This window comes from Bidens hawaiensis, unplaced genomic scaffold (assembly GCF_021521415.1).
Source record: "Bidens hawaiensis isolate Kalapana, Puna unplaced genomic scaffold, B.hawaiensis_p1.1 tig00014333_1, whole genome shotgun sequence".
Lineage (NCBI taxonomy): Eukaryota > Viridiplantae > Streptophyta > Magnoliopsida > Asterales > Asteraceae > Bidens > Bidens hawaiensis.
The window spans coordinates 510052-530861 of record NW_027492231.1 but is presented as its reverse complement, the minus strand read 5'-3'; positions in this window follow the sequence as shown (position 1 = coordinate 530861).

The window sequence follows — 20810 nt, the reverse complement described above, 5'->3', positions numbered from 1 at the left end:
CGGGTCGGGTTTTGACCGGTTCCTCCGGGTTTTTTTCGGGTTTTTGACCGGTTCCTCCGGGTTTTTTCCACCGGTTCCGGGTCGGTTCCGGTTCCGGAACCGGCTCCGAGGAGAAATCCTATACCCGGTCAGGAACCGGTTCCGGGTATGGGTTAGAACCGGTTCCGGGTATGGGTTAGAACCGGTTCCGGGTCGGTTCCACCGGTTCGGTTCCGGAACCGTTATTTTGTGCACGTCTAGTGGAGCCGTGGAGGCAGGAAACTGATAGGCCGAGTCGAAAGTTGGGCTGACAAACCCAATAATCATAAAACAAGATAATAATAATAATAATAATAATAATAATACTCAATGTCCATTTTTCCATTTATTGTTGTCCCAATTGAAGTGAAATTTTTATACATATAAATTCAATTTTCAATTTTACTCTTACTATTACATATACTAGATTAGTATATGTTTCAATTTCCAACTTTTAGTTATCCTAATTTAAATGTCATAATAACTTAAACTTAAATGACATTATTATCATTTTACAGCACATAAAATAAAATGATCAAATATTTCTTAATTTGTGTGTTTTAGATTTTATAATATTTAAAATGGAACGGAGAAAGTAATAATTAATAAATACTCAACATCAACTTTAAAGAAAGAGGGGGTGGGTAGGTACTAGGCATTAATAGCCAAGGCATGAAAGACCATACATTGTTTAAAGAGAAAATCACTAAACAGATCTTGCACAACCACCATATACAAAACATGCACCCCTAGAAATCAATTACCATATAACATTAGGTAATTTTAAAACATAACCATCAAGATTCAAAGATTTGGTTCACAATAACTTAGTACAACATCACCATCCAAAAGCCTAGAAAATTAGGAAAAAACTCTTAAAACTTTTATTAAAATACAAATCATGAACATCTCAATCATTAAAAACGGTGATGATGATGTGGTGGTGGTGGAGGACGATGATGATGATGATCCAATCCGAAACAGTGGAGAACAGGGTAACAAAGACAAGATACGCAACTTCCCAACATCCCAAATAATGAAGTGATCATCATACATGGGCAACAACAAAGTGACACCAATGCATTATCATGATGATGTGGTGGAGGACGACCATGGTTATGCATCTTCGGATCTATAAAAATTAAATAAACAAGATTATGATTTTATGATTAAGCAATTGGATAAATATTTGAAGTGTGATATTATTATATATGAACTCACTCACCAACGTGCTTGGAAGTAGGAATGAAGTGGTGTTCAACTTTAATTCTTTAAGGCTAGGAAGAGATTTTGGTGTCATACGTGGCACAAATATCAACCGTTGAATAGTACACGTGTTCGTCTTGTAGAAAGGTGTAGGTGAACTCTTTGTAAATTCTACCTAACCACCCACTTGCAATGTACTTTCACAAAAACGACGTCGTTGATGGGAACTTAATTTTATCAAAATAATTTTAAAAATAATAATCACATGAACATAATAGTTATAACAAGAGTTGTTTACAAAAAAGAGTTTATTTGGTTGAACTCATACCATAGACCATACCTTTAGGATTTATATTTCTAAGTTTGTAAATTGAAATCAAACCCGAAATTTCAATTAGAAAAGCTTATGGTTATCAGTTGTTTGTGTTAGCTCAGTTAAGTTATGATTCGGCTTTTAGCTTAACTTTAGGCTCAACAATTTAAACGTTAAAAATTTGATTCAAAATAAAAAATTTTGTCTATATTTTAAAACCTATAAATTAGAACCCCTAAATGCCTAAATCCTCTCGTACCGTCATTTTAATTTCAAGAGATGATGTATGTTTTTAAAGTCGCAGAATTTGCTAAAAATTTATTTAATTAGGTCTTCCCACCCATGCATGTTTACGGAAGGCCCCATGTTATAATATGTTAAATGTGTTAGCCCAATATAGAGTATTTAGCGGCCTTTGTAGCATGCATTTGTTGTCAAAAAAAAAAAAAAAAACTTTTTAGCTGATTTAATGCAATCTAATATATAAGCTCGTAAAGAAAACCAATTATATGCTCAATGATAGAAAATATGAATAAAATAAAAGATTCAGGTTGTATCAACTCAGTAAACTTATTCATCAAGTAGGCTAATTTGTTTTATGGAGGGTAACTACTTCATTTATTAGTTATTACCGAAAATGATAGAACATGATTACCAGAAAATGTTTTGACTAGTGGTCACACAGTCATTACTTTGGTGTTTGGAAATGTGGTTAAACATGTTAAGTTAACCTTAAATCTTTATATTATAATTAAGACCATCTTTACTTCATGATCCATAAGAACATTATCATCATAATTAACTTCATTTAGACTGAAAATTTATGAGAAACACTTGATAGAACTCGAGATGTTAAAATTTATTTCACGGCCAAATAATCAATCTAGTAAAAACAACTCCGCCATCACCTTGATGAGGCCTAAAGAGGGAAAACCGAACCATTGATAATCATCTTGACTTATGGAGGACCCTAAAAGGTGAAGAAAAAAAACATCCCATTGATGATCACTAGAAGTTGATCTTACTCCTACTGCTATAAGCTTTACCCTCACATTGGTACATATGTTAGAGCAACTCCAATGAGTTGTTCAGTTAGGTGGCAACATCCAAAATTCTGAACTGGATAAATGTATATTGGACGTAATGTTTAGTTTGAAGCATATCCACAAAACTGAATGGAAGTAAACATGATAATTAAGTGGGCTCAATGTAATTAATTTTCATTTAAATTTAAAACCAATTTTAACCCCTCACTTTAATTATCTTTTATTTTGAATCATAAAATAATTTCTTTTTGTTTGTTTTTACTTTCAACAGTAAAACTTTTTAATAAAAAAAATATTATTGTTTATGTAATTTTTAAAAAAAATTGATATTATTTTGGTGTGTTTGCGACTTTGCGTGTGGTTGTTTTATTTATTGTTTATTTAATTTTGAATTTTATTTATATGACTTTTATTATTTTTATTTTAAATCTATTTACTAGAACTTATTTTATTTTTAAATAATATGAGATATAAAATAAGATACCTATAAAAATATTTTAGTTTGTAAAAAGAAAATATAAAAGTAAGTGATTGTGTGGAATATAAGAGTGTTTAAAAAAGGATGTAGTGTTCGAGAATATATGAGAATTTTTAATGTTTGAAAGTGGATGAGTGAAAATCTAATATGACAGCTGTGTGGCGCATCTAATTTCTTTTTACTCATCCACCATTGCGGATGCTCTTAGAATTGCCACAAATGTAGAGTGACAAACCATTGGTGTCCTAGGATGTTATGGAACATAACTTTATGCATGTCTGCATAGTTTTAGTAGAGCGACAATATATATGGGAGGCCGATTTCCAAATATACAACATAACGACTAACACTATCCCAAAATATAAGAAATACTCTTTTAAGTTGTCTTCAACAAGAAAAACTTATTGATACTATTTCAGGATTAGTAGCATATACTACTAGAAAAAAGGGCTTCCATGACATGCGCACAATGACACGCGTCTATTTATGACGTGCAATTGTGCGAGTCATTAAAACAATGTCATAATTTTGAAAAGTTAGAAGATTTATGACACTCATTTTTGTGTGTCATAAAACTAGTGTCATAAATTGCAAAAATAATCATCTGTGCAAGTCATCTTTCACTAAAAAATTAAAAACTTTTTAATGTTGGAATTGATCTGCCCAAGACACATATTAGAGTTGATGTGGCTAGTACGTATTGATCCAAGTCGGGTCATATCCAATAACAAGCTAGACAAACACCGAGAATATTTGTTTATGTATGATATGATCATAAGTAAATGAATATTGACACTTGAGTTATTTGGAAAAAGGTTTTCTAAATAAAAATGTACTTGTGTAATAAACAAATCATATGGATGATTTATGTTTTATGAGAGAACATTACATGTTGTTAATTAAGTTGGTTAAATAACAATATGTGAATAATGGTTACTAAGCATGTCACCCAACATGTAATAAGTTTTGTTATATCTTATAAATATATATATGGATATATATTTGTGTTATAAAACAAAATTAATAATATTAATAATGTAAAGGAATCTCTTGCACTTGATATTATTTTATTATTAAAGTTGAGGTAGTGGAGACATGCAATGGATATCATTGGTGGAGAGAAAGATGCTTTTGAATAAAACCAAGTCTTTCTCTTTCCTTCTTTCACATAACATAATTAATTATACACAAGTAACAAATGTTTCTCTCTTCTCTTTTCCTCTTGGATTTTCGGCCAAGGAAGAAAGGCAAGGAAGAAAGGGTTATCAAGTGTTCAAATCCTAGCTAGAAGTGGTGTCTTGTTGGAGCTTGGGGTATACTAGCTTGAGGAGCTTCCATATTCAAGTTCTTGCCTTTCAATCATCATCCTTTTCATACTTCTTTGGTTACTTGAAAGGTAGTTTAACATGCATGAACTTATAGTGACATGCATGTGTTTGATAGTGTGTAATTCGTATTTGGATCCGGGTTTGGGTTTTGCATGTATTGAATTGGTTCTATACACTAAAACTAACAAAATTTAAAACTTATATCCGCTGCGTTTTTGGTAAAATTAGGATTTTATCACATTGATAATCTTGTTAAAACCCAACAATGGCATCAAGAGCCGCTTATACGAATGCATGCTTCATTAGACCCAAAATTTTTCGGTTTTATGGTGGGTTTCACCATTTGGCCGAAAATTTTAGGGGTTTTGGTTACCCCATGGTTTTTCAAGGTTATACTTTACATGCATGTGGTAATCTTGAAAAACCAAGTCATTTGGATGATTGTTTAGTTTGTTTGGACAAAACCCGAAACTTTCGGTTTGCTTAAGCTTGGCCGAAAGTTTTGAGGAAAAAAGGGGAACCATTTTGGTCTTGTATAATTGCATATTTGGATGTGTAATAGATGTTCATAACCTAGCCATGGCCATGTGTTTGGTTGAATGATTGTGTTGGTTGTTTGTTCATTCGATTTGGTTGTAATATTTATTTGGGTTTGTAATCTATTTATTCATTCATATGGCTTGTAATAATAAGTAGATTAGATGTATTTCTTTTACTAGAAAAATGTATTAGGATATATTTTGTAAAAGAAGATGCATGGATGGAAGCCCAAATAAAATGATGAAGACAACAACACCGGGAGTAAACACTTGGAGCATATGGATGCGGAATCAAGTGGGAGTTCACCGACACAAGTGCATGTTCTTTTGGGTCCCTTAGGAGAGACTTTTTGACACACTTGTTTTCGGTCAACAAGTGTGGTCAACATTAGGAGGCTATGGTTATGAACTTGTGGTTGTGTATATTTTATGCTTGCATGGTTGATTTACTTATTATTTGCAATATGGTTTGCTTAACAACTTAAAATCAACTAGCATAAAATTGGTTCCTTATAAATCGTTAGGTAATAAAAATTGGTTTTATTAATAGCTAATGATTTCATAATAAAATGGGTTTTATTAAAAGAAATTTTGAAAATGGGTTTTTCAACTAAGTACCATACATTTGAATGCATGCAAATGAAATGTACAATAAATAGTTTTCCAATCTAGAATTTAGAAAACTAAAATCCCTTTTAAAAACAAGTTAAACACCATCCTTTTATACGACACTTAGTCACTTGTAGACTTGATAGTGGGTTAGGATCACCTAAGCACTTTTAAGAAAACTTGTGATCTTAAGGTGATTTTACAAGTACTTTTGGCATTAGGATCACCTAACCACTTGTATGAGTAAACTCACACGTGTGTATAAGTAGGACGACTTGATTTGAAACCATGACTATAGGATCACCTTAACATGGCGTTCAAAGGTGTTGATGGGATTTAACATACCAACTAAACATATGATGTTTAACCGATCCCATAAAACTAGAAGTTGCAAAGGGTTGCAATTGTCAAACGTTGACTACCTTGTTAATTCGAATAGTAGGATAAAGGTCACCTAACTACTATTTGAATGAAACGTTGGGTTCTAGATTTTAATCAATAATTGTCTTGGAACATTAAAGGGTATTAAAGATTAAAATTTTATTAATATCGAAAATACTAATTTGAACTTTGTTAAAATTCTTTTAGATGGCCGCAAACAACGCACCGAACGCAATTATCCCACACGTGCATAATCTATCACTAAGATCCATTCTGGATAAGGATCGTCTAAACTTTAACAACTTCATGGATTGGTATCGTAACTTGAGAATTGTTCTCAAGCAAGAAAAGAAGTCTTATATTTTAGACGATCCTATTCCCGATGAACCCGATGTCAACAACTTGGATGCCTATGCGGATTGGCTGAAATACAACGAGGATTCGGTGCAAGTTTCTTGCCTCATGTTGGGAACAATGATTCCCGAGATCCAAAAGGATTTCGAGAATCATGGGGCGTATGACATGATTACCCAGCTTAAGGAAATGTTCCTTACTCAAGCTCGGGTTGAGCGATTCGAAACGGTTCGAGCGCTTCATGCATGTCATATGGAAGAAACCCAATCTGTTTCATCTTATGTACTTAAGATGAAGAGTCACATTGATCGGCTTGAACGGCTTAACTGTCCCGTCTCAAAAGAGTTAGCCACGGATTTGATCCTAAATGGCTTAACTAAAAGGTTTGAGACATTCGTCATGAGCTACAACATGAACGGATGGGACAAAAGCATCGGTGAGCTTCACGCAATGCTTAAGACAGCCGAAGCCGGCATGGGTAAAAAGGTTTTACCCGTTCTTGCGATCAATGAGGGTGGCTCAAAGAAAAGGCATCACCCGGAACCAAAGGCAAGGGTTGCCGTTGGCAAGGGGCAAGTCAAGAAGGGGTTCAAGGGAAAGGCAAAGGCGGAACCAAAACCAAAGAAGCTAAAGGTTAGCGCTGAGGATCCGTGCTTTGGTTGTGGTGAGATAGGTCATTGGATGAGAAACTGTCCGACCTATCTCAAGGAGTTGAAAGCTAAGAGGGATGCGGGGCAAACCTCAGGTACAACTTTCATGATTCACATTGATCTTAATATTATTTCTTCTAACACATGGGTATTGGATACCGGATGTGGAACTCATATATGCAATTCATTGCAGGGGTTCAAAAGAAGAAATGAAGTGAAGAAAGGATATATAAGTCTTTTCATGGGCAATGGAGCAAAGGTTGGCGTCCAAGCCCGAGGAGATTATGTTTTAAAACTTCCAAATGGTTTGGAAATTATTTTGAAAAACATTTTATATTCCCCTAGTTTGACTAGGAATATTATCTCTGTTTCTGTATTAAGACAATCTGGTTATGACTTTAAGTTTGTTGATAATGGTATTTATGTTTTCATGGATAATGTCTTTTATTTTAAAGAGGTGCCGTTTAATGGCATTTATGAATTAATTCATGATGACTCATACATTGATAACTCGTTGTACCAAGCTAACACCAAAAGACTCAAAATGGATTTGAGTAATACTTTTATTTGGCATTGTCGTCTTGGTCACATAAACAAGAATCGTATTCATTCACTTCGAAAGAATGGTCTTTTGAAATCAAATGTTGATTCATTTGATGAATGTGAATCTTGTTTATTGGGAAAGATGACCAAAGAGCCCTTTAATGGAACAAATGAGAGGGCGAAAAACTTATTAGGTATCATACATTCGGATGTATGTGGACCTTTTAGGACAATGACAAGAAATGGTGATAGATACTTCATTACCTTTACCGATGATTATAGTCGCTATGGGTATGTGTTCTTGTTAAGACACAAAAATGAGGCCTTTGAAATGTTCAAAGTCTTCCAAAATGAAGTACAAAATCAACTCAACAAAACAATCAAAGTACTACGTTCTGATAGAGGAGGTGAATACCTCAATGATGCATTTCTAGAACATCTTAGGAGTTGTGGGATTGTCTCACAACTTACTCCACCTGGAACACCACAACATAATGGTGTGTCTGAGAGGAGGAATCGAACTTTATTGGACATGGTTCGATCCATGATGGCTAGAAGCTCATTACCTCTATCATTTTGGGGTTTCGCTGTGATCTCCGCTGCCCGTATTTTAAATATGGCACCAACCAAGAAAGTGGATAGGACACCTTTTGAAATATGGCATGAAAAGGCTCCAAAATTTTCATATTTAAAGGTATGGGGTTGTGAGGCTTATGTTAAGATCTACACCCCTGACAAGCTTGAATGTCGATCCACTAAGTGTATATTTGTAGGATATCTCACGGATTCGATGGGATATTATTTCTACAATCCAAACGAGCATAAAGTGTTTATAGCTCGAAAGGCTAAGTTCTTGGAAAGAAGGTTCCTTATGGAAGGAACTGATAGAACTGTAGAACTCGAAGAGGATCGAGAACTACAAGCCGATACACGTTTGGTTGACACTAGCAATCAACAAGAGGTTGTTGAGGATGATCAAATGGTTGATCAAAACACACAACACATTCGCAAATCTGGTAGAGTTAGCACCCCACCTGAGAGATATGGATTTTTCATGGATGGATGCTACGTGGTAGATTCGGATGAACCCACCACATACCGAGATGCAATGTCGCAATCTGATTGTGACAAATGGCTAGAAGCCATGAATGTTGAGATGCAATCCATGCATGACAATCAAGTATGGGACTTGGTTGCTCCACCTCTAAATTCCAAACTCGTCGGAAGTAAGTGGGTTTTCAAGAAGAAAACTGATATGCATGGAAACTTGGATACTTATAAAGCTAGACTTGTAGCAAAGGGTTTCACTCAAACTTAAGGGGTTGATTATGATGAAACTTTCTCGCCCGTGGCGACGCTAAAGTCTATTAGGATATTGTTTGCCATAGCCGCATATTATGACTATGAGATATGGCATATGGATGTCAAAACTGCTTTTCTAAATGGGCATCTTAATGAAGATGTTTATATGGTTTAGCCTGAAGGTTTGGTGATCCACAACATCCTAACAAAGTATGCAAGTTGAAGAAATCAATCTATGGATTGAAACAAGCATCTAGAAGTTGGAATCACCGTTTTGATGATGAAGTTAAGAAATTTGGATTCATCAAAAACGCCGATGAAGCTTGTGTGTATAAGAAAGCTAGTGGGAGCATCATAACCTTTCTGGTATTATATGTCGATGACATATTACTGTTTGGAAATGACATTCCAACCTTGGAAGGTGTAAAAGCCTGGCTTGGAAGCTGTTTTTCCATTAAGGATCTTGGTGAAGCCGCCTATATTCTGGGAATAAGGATCTATAGGGATAGATCAAGGCGGTTGATAGGTTTGAATCAAAGTGCATACATAGACAAGGTCTTGAAAAGGTTCAAGATGGAAAACTCTAAGAAAGGTTTGGTACCTATTCAAAGAGGAACGATGTTGAGTGCTTCTCAATGTCCAAGCTCAAAGGATGAGCAAGACAAAATGAGTGGTATCCCATATGCATCTGCTATAGGATCCATCATGTATGCCATGATTTGCACTAGACCGGATGCGTCATGCGCCTTGAGCATGACAAGTCGATACCAACAAAATCCGGGAACTAGCCATTGGATGGCTGTTAAGAGCATATTGAAATACCTTAGAAGGACTAAGGATATGTTTCTAATATATGGCTCTGGTGAGGAGGAACTCGTTCTAAAGGGCTACACTGATGCGAGTTTCCAAACTGATCGAGATGATTCTCGATCACAATCGGGATATGTTTTCGTTCTCAATGGTGGTGCTGTCTCATGGAAGAGTGCAAAACAAGATGTGGTAGCCTTATCCACCACTGAATCAGAATACATCGCCGCCTCATTGGCAGCTCAAGAAGCTGCATGGATTAGAAAGTTCATTACCGATCTAGGGGTAGTCCGTACCATTCAGGACCCTCTAGAAATCTTTTGTGACAACGAGGGTGCGATTGCTTAAATCAAGAAACCCCGCGCACATCAAAAGACTAGGCACATTGAGCGGAGATTCAACTACATAAGGGATGAAGTTGAAAAGGGAAAGATATGTATTCGCAAAGTTCACACTGATCAAAACATTGCGGACCCACTCACGAAACTCCTTGAAAGGCCGAAGCATGAGGGTCATACTTGCGCCTTAGGACTTCGATATTCTAGTGATTGGATTTGATCAAAATTTGTATTTGGATATTGGAACAATTTTATTTTAACTCAATCATATGGTTTTGGTTATGGTCATGTTCTTGATTTATGTTCCATTTTAGTATGTTTAAATCCGTGAATAATTTGAATTATTCTAAACGTCCGTAGTCGTTCATATTTGTGGGAACAAATGTGAAAGTAAGACTATTATGAACTTGGATTGATAGATATTCATGAGGTATGAATATAGCAAAGGGTTGCTGCCAAGGTTCATAGATATTTATGGGATAAATATTGGACTGCCCGCTCTCAATTTTACTGCATGGAATCCTTGGGATTTGTGATCATAAGTAAATTTGAGTAAAGACGAACTTCATAGTATCCTCCGACCTGAGATACATATTGGGTCTTGATATTCATCGACTATTATGCTTTGACTTAGTTCTTCGCTGCTCTGAAATATGTCAGTACATAAGGCTAAGCTCAAGTATAGTACAAGGTGATAGTGAGAGACTTATGTAGTCAATATGGGATTTGTCCCTCTTATTCGTTGAGAGTTAAATATCTAAGGCCTGACAAGTTAAATCAACAGAGAATGATCACTCTGTGTCTCTGGATTTAACATGACATTTGTGGCAAAAGGATAAATGATAGTTTCACCTAAATCATTTTCAAGTATGGGACTTGAAAGGGATGATGTTATTGAATGGCACTTCGTCATGCGTATTAGGGGTAGTAAATCGTAGTTAGGCGGTATTTGCTACTTGCATCAATCTTCTATGTATCTTGTGCAAGTGGGAGATTGTTGGAATTGATCTGCCCAAGACACATATTAGAGTTGATGTGGCTAGTACGTATTGATCCAAGTCGGGTCATATCCAATAACAAGCTAGACAAACACCAAGAATATTTGTTTATGTATGATATGATCATAAGTAAATGAATATTGACACTTGAGTTATTTGGAAAAAGGTTTTCTAAATAAAAATTTACTTGTGTAATAAACAAATCATATGGATGATTTATGTTTTATGAGAGAACATTACATGTTGTTAATTAAGTTGGTTAAATAACAATATGTGGAATAATGGTTACTAAGCATGTCACCCAACATGTAATAAGTTTTGTTATATCTTATAAATATATATATGGATATATATATTTGTGTTATAAAACAAAATTAATAATATTAATAATGTAAAGGAATCTCTTGCACTTGATATTATTTTATTATTAAAGTTGAGGTAGTGGAGACATGCAATGGATATCATTGGTGGAGAGAAAGATGCTTTTGAATAAAACCAAGTCTTTCTCTTTCCTTCTTTCACATAACATAATTAATTATACACAAGTAACAAATGTTTCTCTCTTCTCTTTTCCTCTTGGATTTTCGGCCAAGGAAGAAAGGCAAGGAAGAAAGGGTTATCAAGTGTTCAAATCCTAGCTAGAAGTGGTGTCTTGTTGGAGCTTGGGGTATACTAGCTTGAGGAGCTTCCATATTCAAGTTCTTGCCTTTCAATCATCATCCTTTTCACACTTCTTTGGTTACTTGAAAGGTAGTTTAACATGCATGAACTTATAGTGACATGCATGTGTTTGATAGTGTGTAATTCGTATTTGGATCCGGGTTTGGGTTTTGCATGTATTGAATTGGTTCTATACACTAAAACTAACAAGATTTAAAACTTATATCCGCTGCGTTTTTGGTAAAATTAAGATTTTATCACTTTGATAATCTTGTTAAAACCCAACGTTTAAAACCCGCCATATATAATTACCCAAGATCCATTTTATTTGACCTAATAAATTATACCAAAACCCACCGTTCTTTCTCTCTTCCCTCAAAACTTTGACACCCTGCATATCTCTTCTCTCAGCCAAGAACGCCGGAATCTAAACACCACGGCCGGCCACGGAATCCATCACCACCACGAACGCCATCACCACCATGACAAATGGCCACCACACCAGCCCCGCACGCCATCACCACCACGTCATTCTGTCACCACTACCAGCCACAAACTCCGTAGTTTTTGAAGAATTGAAGCACAATTTTGAGTCTATTGAAGGAATTTTTCAAGGATTTCATCTTCTTTGAGGTATATTTCTTCAATTTAACCTTATTCTACTATTACTTGGCTAGGGTTTAATAATAGCATATGGTTGGCCCAGAACATGTAGAACAAGAAGGCTTTAATGACATATGCACCTGTAAATGCTCAAACATGTGCCTCTTTAAACAGTATTAAAATTGTAAAAACCAGATTGTCAACATTGTATCAACTAACACTTTATAAAAGAAATAAATTATTTAAATTCTTAGGGTTTTCGAAGAGTGGTTTTGTATTTAGGTTTATGTTGATTTCTGTGTTTGTTGGTGGTTTGGCTTAAGTATTCTAATTGCAAGTCTGGGTGTTGGTACTTGGTAATATGTGTTAGCGAATTATGTGAAAGGAATTTGTGAAGTGGTCCACATTTGCTTAAAGTTTTGCATGTTACTTATTTGTGATTTTTGTAATGTGTTTTATGATGTGTAATCTGATTTATATAAAGCATAACTCAAATAAACATGTTATTGATAAACCATAACTCGAGTTCAAGCCGTTAGATTGGCTGAATCAGGTTCGACTCTTTAGAGGTTAAACATAACCCGAGTTTGACCCGTTAAGGTATAAAACATAACATGATTCGACCCGTTAAGAGATAAAACTTATAGCTTAAATGCAACTCGAGTTCGGCCCGTTAGATAGACCATACCCGAGTTCGGCCCTTTAGAGATTAAACATAACCCGAGTTTGACCCATTAGAAATAAAACATATTATTAATTAATCAATCTATTAGAAGATAGAATTTAACAAGAACCGACCAATTATATATACAAAAATAATCCGAATGATACAGCATCGATCACCTAAGTTGCGGTAAATGGTGAGTTTTGTATTGTTTTTTGTGGCTTAAAATATTTGTGTGTTGGTAACGTTGGTTTATATGTGTGTCTTTCATGAGCCTTTTTATATTAAGGGTAATTATTCATATTTAATTAGATGTATAAGTGGTATTTCTATTTCTCATATTAGAGGTTAGCAGATTTGCATTTGAGTTATTGTTGGTTGTTTTTTTGCAGATTCTGATTTTAGCGGATTCGCTCCAAGGTTCTTTATTTGCTTCAATCGAAGGTATGCTTTCAGATATAGGCAGTAGCGTTGTGTATTTTTTGTTGTTCTCTTTATTTGGTTCAAACATGAAAAATATCAATTTATTGTTGTGATTATAAAAAATAACAATAAAAATAGTTAAGTTCTGAGTTCAGATTTATGTTGTGGTTGCTTTAGGAGCTTGTGTTGCAGCATACGTTTCAAAGTTAGTAATTGATGTTTGCTATATGTTATTCACAAGATTGTAAAGTATGTGAAGTTCATCAGTTCTGACGATTGTATTTTTGGGTTGCTTTTTGTAGGTTTAATTGCAGCCCGCATTTGCTAAAGATTTAAGCGATTGCAGCTAAAGGTAATATGTGTATGATTAGGTAGTCGCCCCTGCGCGTTGCTCGGATTGATTAGGTGGTTACATAAATTGAGTGGTATAGGCTCTTAAAATTTTGTAGATTGAACTGATTACATAGTTTTATAGTTTTATGCTATTATCTTTTGCATATTAATTATTTTTAATTATTAAATTAAAGAAAAAAGAAACAACTAACAGTTTGCAAACCAACATGACCCCTTATAACCAGCTTTAGAAATTAACAATTATGTGAACCCAGGCTATTTGTCTAACGCGGGTATAGACGGGTTATTTTCTAACATGGGTCTAAACGGGTAAAAACGACTCATTTTCTAACTCAGGCCACAGTTCCTAGCTATTTACCGGCGCAACGCGCCAGGTAAATCACTAGTTTAAACTAAATGAAGGTTGCCGATATATTTAGAGGTTTGAAAGAACATGTGTGCATCAGTGTAGGATATTTGTTAATAAAAAGGTTGTTCAATTGATAGTCTTTATAATTTGTAAGTCTTTATAATTAGTAGTAAAAATAGTGCAGCCCGATAATCTGTTATAACTCGAATTACCCGACCTGACCCGACTAACCCAAAACCGAAACAGAACCGTTAAAGTTCTTAAACCGAACCAAACTGACCCGTTACGAACGTTTAGTTTTGGTTTGGTTTTCACGGTTTGGGGTTTATCGGGCCTTTAAATAAAAAGGTTGTTCAAATAAAAAAATAAAAAAAGGTTGCTTATCGGGCCGAAATAGAGTCGTCTTTCCCTCGGAATTGTTTGGTTTCACCAATGGTTGCTTGTCTTTATATAAATGGAAAAAATGTAAAAAAGTATTAATATGTTAGAAAAAAACATAAAAAAATAGTTTCAGATCAAATGGGTCACTTTTTTCTTTATTTTTATTAGATTAGATGCATTTTATGTTATTAACCTTATTTAACCAGTTACATAGTTTATTGTTTCAGAAATTACAACTACGGAATGTTAACAACCGGCTGAGATTAGAGACTGGACCGAAGACTTTAAGGATGCAATCAACATGGTGGCTTTGTCTTTTTGGCTCAATAAGGTTTGTTTTAATTTGTAAAATGTTATAGGGAATTGTCTCATGGTTTGACCTAACGTTTTTTTTTTAAATTTTCAACTTAGCTTAGGGGAGGCAAACACGGATACACAGAGACAGATTTCGATGTTGTTTGAGAAGATTGGTCGGCGTATACACACCATTTATATTTCGTTAGTGATATGCATTACATTAAATATTAACCGACATTTTTGTTAACTTGGGGATTATATGTAATATTTTGATTCATGATGTTTAATTTAGAAATGGATGTATAGTTTTGTTGTAATATTTTAAGTCATTAATTTTAATATTATTAATTATGCAAAACAAAAAAAAATAAAAATTAAAAGTTATACAATGACATGCATAAATGCATGTCATTAATTGGTGTCGTAAACACCAATAATGAAAGCGCGTCATAAATGCATGTCAAAAACGTGTGTCATAAATGGGTGTCATTAAAGTGTGTCATAAAATATGACAAGCGGAAAGCGTGTCATATTCAATTTATGACAGAGGCTTCAATGACACATATTTACGTGTCATAAGGGCCCTTTAATGACACGCAATGCGTGTCATTGAAGGCATTATTTCTAGTAAAGATCATCACCATCTTACCCTTGGGTACCTCTTGAATATAATGCCTTACATTCCAAAGCATCATATATTCAGAAAGCGGTTATCACATTGAAATTGTGACCAAAAATGATACTGCATGTTTTCAAGTTATATAGCTTGTCAGTGCCATATCGGTACCGACCAAATTCCCAACTTTCTTGCTGCAAAATGTGGATTGAGATAACTAGTTACTTTTTATAATACGTTATTCCACTAATTCTTTTGTTTATTGATGGATAAAATAGGTTAATCTAAAGTTAAACCTTAAAGCTAAGAGTATTATAGATTTATATCTTTATATTTTGTATAAAACAATAAAAGAATATTTATCCATATTTTGGGAAACGTTAAAATATAGTTTATCTGGACCCCGCAGGACAAAAATTTCCTTTTGATTACATATACATGGGTCATGGTAAACTCCAGTTCTAGTAGCTTTGAGTCGTTTGACCTTATGTAACAATATATTATGTAACTAGTTTGATCCTCTCGTGTTACAGGAGTTTATTAAAGTTTTGTTTTTAATCGTTTTGCTATTTTATAATGATTTATTTTATTTTTTAACGTAGTTTGTTTTAATTTAAGACATATATATTAGTTTGTTATTATATTTTTTTACGTTTGAGTATTTACAATTGAGATGTGTAGGTTTTTTATATTTTTAACGAATAAAAATACACAAACATGAACATTTTGAGTTTTTAAATGAACAAATATGGACACAAATATTTGTCTAATGAAAAAGGGGTCGTTGATGTAGTTGACGATGACAGGTAGTATCGGAAGTTAACCGGCGATGTAGATGATAGACCAGCAATGGAGAACATGTAAAGAAGATAAATTAAATTAGGGTTTGAGGATTAAGGTATTTACCAATAAATAAAATCTTATAACCCATTTGAGAGCTATTAGGGTCTGGTAAAACTCATAACCCGTGTAAATTATTCTTTGATGATTAAGGGGTTATTTCACAAATAAATGAGATGTTATAACCCGTTTAAGGGTTATCCGGGTTTGGTGAAACCCATGACCCGCGAAAATTATTGTTTGATTATGAAAGAGTTTCACAAATAAATGAGATGTTATAACCCATTTAGAGACTATCTGGGTTTGGTAAGACCCATACCCGTGATTTCGGGTCAAATGCATGAGAAGCCTCCATTCAGAAATCAAGCAATCTGGTGGTTCTAGAGAATGTGGGGGACAACCTGAGAGCGACACATAGGATTTTATGGTAGGCAATTATATAGATAGTTAGATTTATATTTGTAGAAAAGGGACGCAACATTATAGTTATAAATACAAATAAATTAGTTTTAGAACGACGATGAATAATATATATCGGAAATTAGAAAACTATATTGCAAGAAATTAGATCAAGATTATAAAAGTGACCGGTGCCATTGGCATTCAGGCATCATGAATATACAAAAAATATTGCACCGAAGTGCCCAATTTAGATCGTGACTTTTCGTTTTACATATAACCCAAAGGACATGAAATGGGAAGTTCAATAAGAAAATTACCCCATCTAGAGTACCACTTTGGTCTAAGGATTTGATGATTTCGATTTGAATCTTCACCACCATTTAAAAGGCAGTGCTAAACTGCTAATATTTTCATCATCGGTGTTTAAAACATGGTTAAAGCCGATAATTTCATAACGGGATCGATTATCAGAGCGACCTTTCTTCACAATCTGTTGTTTGAATGATATTTGTTTCATAATCATAAATTAGCTGTAATTACAAGATTCACATAATACACTTTCATCTAGTATTTATAATCTGATACTAAGTTATCTTTTGTGAAACTATTTCATAATTGAAGAAACACTAGATCACCTCGGCAGATTAAGGATAATCTTAGGGTTAAGTAGATGTTTCCCCACGAGGGTTAGGCCCGGCAAAGATGGTTATTCTTCTCGACCTGCAAAACAGACACCGTGAGCTCGTCACTGAGAAGGGGGGGGGGTTCCTCCTTGTGACCACCCTCCGGCGTGAGAATCAGACTAGATTGCTCTGAATATAATTGTATATAGAGAGAAATAGCTAGAGAGAAGATGATGATACCGTTCCAAGGTGTTGGAGTATTTATAGCCGAAGGTAGGTTTCCAAGCAGGTATGGCCAGCTGTATATAATATTCCTTTTCCACCAACCATGGGCTATGTTCGTGCCACGATGGGCGTTGGTGGGTAGGCAGCGGCTGATAGTGACATTTTGTACTGGAGCGTGCTCCTCCTCGTACTATTGTCGGTGAGCTGTCACCCTGTGATTGGTTCATGGGTCGCTTTTGTCAGATCTTGTCTGTTTGTCCATACCTTGGTAGGTATAGTACAAAAGATCTTCTAGAAGCGTACGGACTGGCTCTTTTGGGCGGTAATATTCCCGCCCTGCTCATTCCTTCTTCAGGTGACATTACTGAAGTATTATGAGTTAGTGCCTTATGCGTGTAGCCTTACTGTTAGTGCGGGTGGCCTTCCTTCTTGGCTTGTACCCACAACTGCGGGGACAGGCAGGGTACTGTACCAAGGGAGGCATTCCTGCGGGAACAGCTGGCTTACTGCGTGTAAGGTCTTCATCTCTGAGCATGGTGGGTCCTGCGGATCCAGTTGGTCTTTGCGTAGACGTACATCTTCAAGGTGAGTCTTGCGGGTCCAACTGAGCTTTGCGGGGACCTACCTCTTCAAGTCCCCCCAGTCCATTGTTCTCATGAATTGTTAATGAGGTGAACTTTTGGACTTTAAGCAAGGGTTTTTAAAGGGGTTTTCGTTTTTTAGGGTTCTCCGTGGGGATTCTTCCCGCAGTTTTCTTAATGTCACGTGCAGAAAATTCCCGATTTTTTCTGCCTGATCTTTGGGTATGATGCGGGTAGGTGCGTAACCTCTCCGCAAGTCGGGAGCGTTGAGTTTCACTTGTGTAGATTCTCCACGGGGTATTGGTAGTTTTAGACATAGTGATCAGTTATGTTAAACAACCAATTCCACCTTGAAGCTTTAAACAATCTAGTTCTCAACGTTCCTGCCATGCAGGGGTGTTATTTCCCTTTCCGCAAGCATGACCCATAAGATCCATCTTGGGTTCAATTCCCTGCAAGTGCTGAGTATGTGAGGGGTTTCGCCTTGACACTGTACCCGCACTTGTCTTATGGTTTCTTGTTTTCCAAGGTATCTTCTTGGCTTCAATTCCCTGCAAGTGCTAAGTATGTGAAGGGTTTCGCCTTGACACTGTACCCGCACTTGTCTTATGGTTCTTGTTTTCCAAGGTAAGGGGGTATATTCCCTCTTATTTTTGAATCTTTTTGAATCTTTTTGGAATTCGGAGAGTTGGTGGAAGGATAAGGACAGTCCAAACGGTTGAAAGGACGTTGGCGTCTTCTGACGGTTTCAGGACGTGCAGGAAGTTATGACGACGTGACAGCATGTGGTCAAACAGGACGCTTTTTCAGGCGCGTGGGCGCGAGTTTCATGACACGCGCCATTCCGACACCTGTTGCCAGCTTGCTTTGTCCACACCTGAGCTTTCTCTCTCATCCGCATTAAATTCATCGCATTCATTGCGATGAGTATATAAGGGGGGAGAGGGTGTATCTCGTCCCAAACCTTCACTTCACATTTCTTTTCCTTTTAAGCGATTTCCGGCGAATACTCATCTTTTCCGGCGAGCATTCTCCTGAAACCGCTTTATTTCATTAACATTTAAAAAATGTCTTCTTCTACTCATGACCCCGAGGTTAACGTCGAGGAGTCCGACGTTTACCTCGAGAACCCGACGTCCACGTCCGATAAGGACGATAAGAGTACTGCTGGCGAGTGCCAGTGTACTCTTTCTGTCGATGTATACCATTACATCGTTAAGAAGTTCATGCTGGAGCCGTATGAGCCAGAGTTCCCAGAGGCCAACCAGACCGTATACGACGCCCCTAAGGGCAAGATAGGGGTCTACGCTTCGTTCTTCCAATATGGGAATCTAAGATTCCCATTAACGAAGTTTGTGTACCGTGTTCTGGAGAAACACGGTGTTCACTTGACGGAGGTGCACCCAATGGCAATTGCCAAAGTTCGCCATTTCGAATGGGTGTGCCGTATTTTGGGTATCGAGCCTCGCGTCGACCGCCTGATGACCTTCTACACTTAGAGGTGCATAAAGGGTTGGTATACCCTTGTTACTCGGATCAAGGGTTTGAAGATCTGCGCTACCGAGCGTAGTCTTCGTTCTTGGAAGCGGGAGTTTTTCTACATCTCCGCTCGCATCGTCCCCATCGCGATGACGTTCAAGAATGGGAGGGCACTTCCTAACCTTCACGCCTCCAATTACCAAGAGAAGGAATGGTTCACCAAGATCTCCCAGATTCAGACTCCAGTTTATCGCTTCGCGGAGTCTAGGATGGTGATGCTTGGGATGAACCGCGTGTGGAAGGATGCCGGGTCTGGGACGCCGCAAATACCCATCGTCCTTGAATACGGTTTGAACTATATTCCTTATGGTATGCTCCGTCTTTTGTGTTGGTTTAGGATTTTCTTCTAACATTGTTATCTTTTTATTTCAGAAGGGAACAACTTACAGTCGATCTTGCACCCGCGGGAGACTGGTGGTCCCGCACGGTTGGGTACTCGTGATCTCGATGAGAACGAGTTGCCCATTTTGGAGAAGACTGCGGATAGATTTGTAGAAGTCTACCCGCCAGGCCACGAGATTTTAAGCGCCACTCGGCCAGGTAAGGAGTTTTTTAATCCTCGTCCTCTTCATGCTCAAACTTCTGCTGGAATTCCTCTGATCTTTTCATCTTCTGATGAGGGATCCGCAGATGGGCCTTTTATTGTGAGGAAGAAGAAGGCGGCCGGCGTGAAGGGCAAGACGAAGTTTGCTACCTTCGTTAACCTGGGGAATCAGTCTGATTCCGAGACTGAAAGTGAGGAGGTGGAGGGGAACCTTGGTGGTGGTGACAAGGTTATTGTCTCAGAGGTTGAGACAACGGCTGTCACTTCTAAGCCGCCAAGCGTTGCGAAGATAACTGGCGTGAAGAGGCCAGTTTCATCGGGTCCATCTCCGCCTGTCAGGGCTTTCAAAATCAAGAAAACCAGTAAGTGTACTTTTGTGTACCTTTTCCGTATTTCCTTCCGCCTTTGTTTTTTATATTTTTTGTTTTTCTTTATGCAGGAGTGAACTTGTCTGCTTTTGAAGAAAGTGGTGTGAGAGTAGCTAGTTCAGGACCCACGACGATAGGTTTGGTCAACCTATCCGAGGCGATGACCCAGGCGGCTGCGCCTGTTTCTGGTACTGGTTCAGCTGCTTATACTGTTGAAGCAACTGTTCCGGTTATGACGTCATCTGTCATGGCTGCTGTGCCGACGATGGCGTCCAGTTTCGTTGCTGCGTTGAGCAGTTCAACTTCTCCGCCGGCCGTCAGTGCCATCTTTACTACATCATTCACCGGACCTGCGGTGACTTTTTCCGCGAGCTCATCTGCGGCGGCTACCACGGTTATGAGTTCATCTCAAATGAGTTCATCTCCGATGG